Consider the following 8,356-nt stretch of genomic DNA (forward strand, 5'->3'; position numbering starts at 1 on the left):
GCTGGATAATGTTGATTTAAAATATTTAAATTAATCCTAAAAATGTTTTAAATCTTTTAAATTTAATATAAAATAAACCGTAGCTCAGATGGGAATACTTTCTACATGAAAGTTGCTCAGAACGACGAGGCGAATCCGGATACGCAGCCCGTTCGTCCACCACACCCCCCTAACCTATCGAACTCGCAACTTTCCCCCTCCGGCTCCTCTGCCCGAAAACGCGAAACACCGGGAATACTTTCCCGGATGTTTCCCCCCTTAACCGGTACCACCTCATACCGCGTTAGGGCACCCCTAGCACCGTTACTTGTCTTGTCATGCACCGTCATGCTTATGTTTGTATTATATTTATTGTTTCTTCCCCCTCTTCTCTCCGGTAGACTACGAGACCGACGCTGCTGCTGCCCAGTTCGACTACGGAGTTGACGACCCCTCTCTCTTGCCAGAGCAACCAGGCAAGCCCCCCCTTGATCATCAGATATCGCCTACTCTTCTCTATACTGCTTGCATTAGAGTAGTGTAGCATGTTACTGCTTTCCGTTAATCCTATTCTGATGCATAGCCTGACATTGTTGCTACATCTGTTGATACCTTACCTGCAATCCTAAATACTTAGTATAGGATGCTAGTTTATCATCATTGGCCCTACATTCTTGTCAGTCTGCCTTGCTATACTATTGGGCCGTGATCACTCGGGAGGTGATCACGGGTATATACTATACATACATACATACTATACAAATGGTGACTAAAGTCGGGTCAGCTCGAAGAGTACCCACGAGTGATTCACGGATTGGGGGCTGAAAGGACCTTTGTCCCGACGGCCCTTTGTGTGGATCTTTGTGGCGGAGCGACAGGGCAGGTTGAGACCGCCTAGGAGAGAGGTGGGCCTGGCCCTGTTCAGCGTTCGCGGATACTTAACACGCTTAACGAGATCTTGGTATTTGATCTGAGTTGGCTACGAGCCTATACGCACTAACCATCTACGCGGGAGTAGTTATGGGTATCCCGACGTCGTGGTATCAGCCGAAGCACTTCAGACGTCAGCGATGGAGTGGCGCGCGCCGGATTGGACTGGAATGCCTGCTAGGCTAGGTCTGCTTCTGGCCACCCTCGCAACGTGCAGGTGTGCTATGGGCGATGGAACCAGACCCCTGTGCGCTTAGGTTTAGACCGGCGTGCTGGCCTCTCTGTTCTACCTAGGTGGGGCTGCGACGTGTTGATCTTCCGAGGCCGGGCATGACCCAGGAAAGTGTGTCTGGCCAAATGGGATCAAGCGTGTTGGGTAAGTTGGTGCACCCCTGCAGGGAAGTTAATCTATTCGAATAGCCGTGATCTTCGGTAACAGGACGACTTGGAGTTGTACCTTGACCTTATGACAACTAGAACCGGATACTTAATAAAACACACCCTTCCAAGTTCCACAGACAACCCGGTGATCACTTTTCCACAGGGCGACGAGGAGAGGATCGCCGGGTAGGATTATGCTATGCGATGCTACCTGGAGATGCTACTTGGAGATGCTACTTGGAGATGCTGCTTGGAGGACTTCAATCTACTCTCTTCTACATGCTGCAAGACGGAGGCTGCCAGAAGCGTAGTCTTCGAAAGGACTAGCTATCCCCCTCCTATTCTGGCATTCTGCAGTTCAGTCCACTGATATGGCCTCCTTACACATATACCCATGCATATGTAGTGTAGCTCCTTGCTTGCGAGTACTTTGGATGAGTACTCACGGTTGCTTTTCTCCCTCTTTTCCCGCTTTCCCATCTACCTGGTTGTCGCAACCAGATGCTGGAGCCCTGGAGCCAGACGCCACCGTCGACGATGATTCCTACTACACTGGAGGTGCCTACTACTACTGGCAGGCTGCTGACGACGACCAAGAGTAGTTAGGAGGATCCCAGGCAGGAGGCCTGCGCCTCTTTCGATCTGTATCCCAGTTTGTGCTAGCCATCTTATGGCAACTTGTTTAACTTATGTCTGTACTCAGATATTGTTGCTTCCGCTGACTCGTCTATGATCGAGCACTTGTATTTGAGCCCTCGAGGCCCCTGGCTTGTATTATGATGCTTGTATGACTTATTTATGTTTTAGAGTTGTGTTGTGATATCTTCCCGTGAGTCCCTGATCTTGATCGTACACATTTGCGTGCATGATTAGTGTACGATTGAATCAGGGGCGTCACACATTGTATTTGTGGCAAAGCCACCGTTCATAATTTTTTCATACTTGTCACTCTTGATTCATTGCATATCCCGGTACACCGCCGGAGGCATCCATATAGAGTCATACTTTGTTCTAGTATTGAGTTGTAATCATTGAGTTGTAAATAGATAGAAGTGTGATGATCATCATTCAATAGAGCATTGTCCCAAAAAAGAAGAGAGAGAGAAAGGCCAAAGAAACAAAAGAAGGCCCAAAAAAAGGGGCAATGCTACTATTCCTTTTTCCACACTTATGCTTCAAAGTAGCACCATGTTCTTCATATAGAGAGTCTCTTGAGTTATCACTTTCATATACTAGTGGGAATTTTCATTATAGAACTTGGCTTGTATATTCCAACAATGGTCCTCCTCAAGTGCCCTAGGTCTTCGTGAGCAAGCAAGTTGGATGCACACCCACTTAGTTTCTTTTGTTGAGCTTTCATACATTTATAGCTCTAGTGCATCCGTTGCATGGCAATCCCTACTCCTCGCATTAATATCAATCGATGGGCATCTCCATAGCCCATTGATTAGCCTCGTTGATGTGAGACTTTCTCCTTTTTGTCTTCTCCACATAACCTCCATTACCATTATTCTATTCCACCCATAGTGCTATATCCATGGCTCACGCTCATGTATTGCATGAAGGTTTATAAGTTTGAGATTACTAGAGTATGAAACAATTGCTTGGCTTGTCATCGGGGTTGTGCATGATGATAGCATTCTTGTGTGACGAAAATGGAGCATGACTAAACTATATGATTTTGTAGGATGAACTTTCTTTGGCCATGTTATTTTGAGAAGACATAATTGCTTAGTTAGTATGCTTGAAGTATTATTACTTTTATGTCAATATGAACTTTTGTCTTGAATCTTTCGGATCTGAATATTCATATCACAAGTAAGAAGAATTACATTGAAATTATGCCAACTAGCATTCCACATCAAAAATTATCTTTTTTTATCATTTACCCACTTGAGGACGAGCAGGAATTAAGCTTGGGGATGCTTGATACGTCTCAAACGTATCTATAATTTTTGATTGCTCCATGCTATATTATCTACTGTTTTGGGCAATACTGGGCTTTATTATCCACTTTTATATTACTTTTGGGACTAACCTATTAACCGGAGGCCCAGCCCAGATTTGTTGTTTTATGCCTATTTCAGTGTTTCGAAGAAAAGGAATATCAAACGGAGTCGAAATGGAACGAAATCAACTGGAGAAGTTATTTTTGGAAGGAAACCTACCGGATAGACTTGGACCCTACGTCAGAAGATGAAGGAGGTGCTCACGAGGGTAGGGGGCGTGCCCACCCCCCTGGGGCGCGCCCCCCTACCTCGTGGCCCCCCCTTCGGTCCACCGACGTACCCCTTGTACCCATATATACCTACGTATCGTAAAACTTCCAGAACGGAGATTAGATCAGGAGTTCCATGGTAAGAAGCCTCCGTAGGCACCGAAAGCCAATCTAGACCCGTTTCGGCACCCTGCCGGAGGGGGCAATCCTTCTCCGGTGACCATCTTCATCATCCCGGTGCTCTCCATGACGAGGAGGGAGTAGTTCTCCCTCGGGGCTAAGGGTATGTACTAGTAGCTATGTGTTTGATCTCTCTCTCTCTCTCTCGTGTTCTTAATTTGGCACGATCTTGATGTATCGCGAGCTTTGCTATTATAGTTGGATATTATGTTTATCCTCCCCCTCTACTCTCTTGTAATGAATTGAGTTTCCCCTTTGAAGTAATCTTATCGGATTGAGTCTTTAAAGATTTGAGAACACTTGATGTATGTCTTGCCGTGCGTATCTGTGGTGACAATGGGATACCACGTGATTCACTTGATGTATGTTTTGGTGATCAACTTGCGGGTTCCGCCCATGAACCTATGCATAGGGGTTGGCACACGTTTTCGTCGTGATTCTCCGGTAGAAACTTTGGGGCACTCTTTGAGGTCCTTTGTGTTGGTTGAATAGATGAATCTGAGATTGTGTGACGCATATCGTATAATCATACCCACGGATACTTGAGGTGACATTAGAGTATCTAGGTGACATTAGGGTTTTGATTGATTTGTGTCTTAAGGTGTTACTCTAGTACGAACTCTAGGGCTGTTTGTGACACTTATAGGAATAGCCCAATGGATTGATTGGAAAGAATAACTTTGAGGTGGTTTCGTACCCTACGATAATCTGTTCGTTCGTTCTCCGCTATTAGTGACTTTGGAGTGACTCTTTGTTTCATGTTGAGGGATAGTTATGTGATCCAATTATGTTATCATTGTTGAGGGAACTTACACTAGCGAAAGTATGAACCCTAGGCCTTATTTCCTATCATTGCAATACCATTTACGCTCACTTTTATAATTAGTTACATTGCTGTTTTTATATTTTCATATTACAAATACCCATATCTACTATCCATATTGCACTTGTATCATCATCTCTTCGCCGAACTAGTGCACCTATACAATTTACCATTGTATTGGGTGTGTTGAGGACACAAGAGACTCTTTGTTATTTGGTTGCAGGTTTTTTTGAGAGAGACCATCTTCATCCTACGCCTCCTACGGATTGATAAACCTTAGGTCATCCACTTGAGGGAAATTTGCTACTGTCCTACAAACCTCTGCACTTGGAGGCCCAACAACGTCTACAAGAAGAAGGTTGTGTAGTAGACATCAACGTATCATTACCCTTCGTGGGTTGAAGTCTCCATCAAAGTGGATGTACAATAGCACCACCTATCAGAACCACGTCTCAAAAATCTCCGTGTCTCCAAATTGCATTTGCACACTCCAATCCCATCTCTTTACATTCTTGCAAGTTGCATGCTTTACTTTCCGCTGCTCATATACTCTTTGCATGCTTGCTTGATATGTATTGTGTTTGTTAAACTTGTGCCTAAACTCCACTTCAACTTACGAAAATTAAAAACTGCAACTTTTAGCACTTAGTGTCTAATCACCCCCCTCTAGACACCTCTTCTCGATCCTTTCAATTGGTATCAGAGCTTTGGTCTCCATTGCCTTGGTTTAAAACACCATTGGAGGAAGATGGATGAGTCTACTTTGGGGAGTCTTAGACGTAGAGTGCCTATTCTTGATGGAGAATATTTTCATGAGTGGAAAAATGAAATGCTTGAGATTTTCAATGAATATCATTTGAGCAAGTATATTGCTAGCCCTTGTGCACCTCATGTTGATCCCATGCATCCTAACTATCATGGAATTGTCACGACAGATGTCCTTAGTGTCAGGACTTAGTCGCGAGGCCAACGCATCTATGTGGTAGCTTGAGAGGGGTTGAGCAGGATGAGAGACGCGATGTTTTACCTAGGTTCGGCCCCTCATGGTGGAGGTAAAAGCCTACATCCTGCTTCATTGATATTGATGATGATGATCACGGTTACAAGTGTGCTCTATCTCGAGAGCTATTGTCTAAACCTAACTTGTCCAACTTGTGGAACTTGTCAATCTTGTCCCCTTTTGGGGAGCCCTGCCCCTCCTTATATATGTTGGAGGGGCGGGTTACATGTAGAGTCCTATTAGGATTAGGACTAGTCTATCTCTAATACAAACCAGATACAAGTCCAGGTCTTAGCTCCTTCGTAAGATAAATGTTCCTCATGCCTTTCCTCTTAAATCGGCCCACCGTTAACATCAACCGGCATGCTGGGCCTTGGGCCTTGTCATCCATCCGGAACACGCGCTGGGTCACCAATGAGTCTTCAGGCTCGTAAACCGCCAGACATGTAAACCGCTAATCCTTTGGTGGTTTACCAATGAAACGCCTAGTCCGGCCGGGTTATACTTCCGGTCGGTTTACACCGCGGGGTATATTCCCGACATTAGCCCCCAAGTTTAGCTTGGATTTATCCATGGTAAACTTATGCTGCAAAATAAACACAAGAACAAATTTGACAGGTTGTGCTCCGGGTTAAGAATTCTTGTAAACCGGTACTTGATCACCCTTAAGTCCTTGTTATTTCCTCCTTCTAGGAAATCCGGGTCAACAGACCAGCTTCATAATCAATTTGTCGACATTGGTTTGTCATAGAGAAATATTGTGAAGAATAACCCCTTTGATTCAGCTCCCAAAGCGCCAGTTTAAGAAATATAGGTCTTGAAATACTTATCTGATATTCAGCCGGTTTGAAGATGTAAAACTTGCCAGTTTAATATTACCAAAATGGCCGGTTTATAAATATTGATGGCACCGGGTCATAATTGTTGTCGACACCGGGTCATGTAATTGATCTTCCTGATTTGCTCAAAACTGATAAAATGAAGATGTTCCTCCTTTATATGCATAATACCTGTAGCCCCCAAGTCTTAAGGGGAGAACATAGTGATAACTTAAGACTTGCTCCAATAAGTGTTTCAACCTTGACGAAATCCGGTTTGTTCATCTCAATCATATAAACTGAGTACTCCATATATGTAGCCCCCAAGGACCGGGTTGTCATGCTTGCAGCAACCTGGGACTTGTAATTGCTTATAAAAACTTCAATCAGTGTAACCCCAAGGGCCGGGTCATTATGCAATAATTAGCAGGGACTTTGTAAATATAATCATGTAGACTTGAGCAGTGATGTGTAGCCCCCAAGGGCCGTCTTAGTAAGATAATACTGAACCGGGACTTGATATATACTTCAATGAAAATAACATCTTATAATGTAGCTTCCATCGTAGGGCTTGAACCCATGTCCACAAGGTTAAGAGCTTTGTGCTTTACCAACTGAGCAATGGATCCTTCAATATTATGGACGAAAACTTGTGTACCTTGAATTGTTGACAGGAGCAATTGGTAGCCCCCAAGGGCCGACTCATTATAATATGATGAGTCGGGTCTTCAATAAGACTAGTAAAAATGACTTTGCATTAGCCCCCAAGTTTCATGGTGCATGCTTGCAGCGACATGAGACTTGCATGTAATCTCAGTTTGAATAATGTAGCCCCCAAGTGTCGGGTCGTGAGCCTGCAGCGACTTGAGACTATTCCTTCCATTGCAGAATAAATCATATTCATATCCATTGCGCTAAAGCGACTTTGAAAACCTCAATAATATTAATAACCATAATAAAAATCCAGCCATGTTGGCTATTTGAATAATATAATCCAATGATTTATAAGCGCATGATTCCAATGGCGCAATCCAAATATATACTGGCGACTTATAGTCCAAAGCCAAGCCGGTTTAATAAACACCGGACAATTTCTCATCATAGACTGGCGATTTATCGTCTTAAAGCCAGGCCGGTTTAATAAACACCTGATAATTTATCATCATACTGGCGACATATAGTCGAAAGCCAGGCCGGTTTAATAAACACCGGTGATTTATAATCATGCTTTATTCAACCTGTTTCTGCATACAACAAATTTAAAGTGTCCTGGCGGTTTACCACCAGACGGGTCATAATGCCCAACATATAACCTAGATTTATAACCAATGATGTACTTAAGAATAATCAAATATGAAATATATCATACCTGTGACATTGAATCACATCGTTGGTTTACCAACTTTTTGTAATAGGGGTAATAACCCAGATTTTGAGTACTGATAACTCCTTCCATATTGTGTCGGTTTATGATAAAACCGTATCAGGTTATGATAAACATCGGTTTAACCACATATAATACTGGCGACTCGTAGTCAAACTAGACCGGGCTGATAGTCTCCGGATTATAACTTGATCATGTACTGACAACTTGTAGTTGAAAGCCGAGCCAGGTTGATAAACACCGGTTTACTCCATAATAGGATGGTAACAGAAAATCAAACTGGGCAGATAGCCTTCGGATTAAGATTTGACCGTGTTCAGTCAATTTGTAATTTGATAGTCGAACCGGTTTAAGAATTGTCGGTTTAAAAACGCAACAAAAGAAATATTTATCAAAACAAAATTTCAAGCAAAGGCAATGATAAAACCATTTGCAAAAAGAGGCTATTTGAGCCAATCAAATGGCATTACCATGGTCGGACACGACCAAGCTCCCGATAGGCGTAGCTATGGTTCAAGTCAGCCAGGTCCCCAAATGAAATAGTGGCATTATGCCGATCAAAAGGTGTGGCAATGGTTTGGGTTCGACCAAGCCCTCAAGTGATTTTGTGGAGTGATGCATTGGCATTACGCCGATCAAGAGG

This window comes from Triticum aestivum, chromosome 4A (genome assembly GCF_018294505.1).
Source record: "Triticum aestivum cultivar Chinese Spring chromosome 4A, IWGSC CS RefSeq v2.1, whole genome shotgun sequence".
Taxonomy (NCBI): Eukaryota; Viridiplantae; Streptophyta; class Magnoliopsida; order Poales; family Poaceae; genus Triticum; species Triticum aestivum.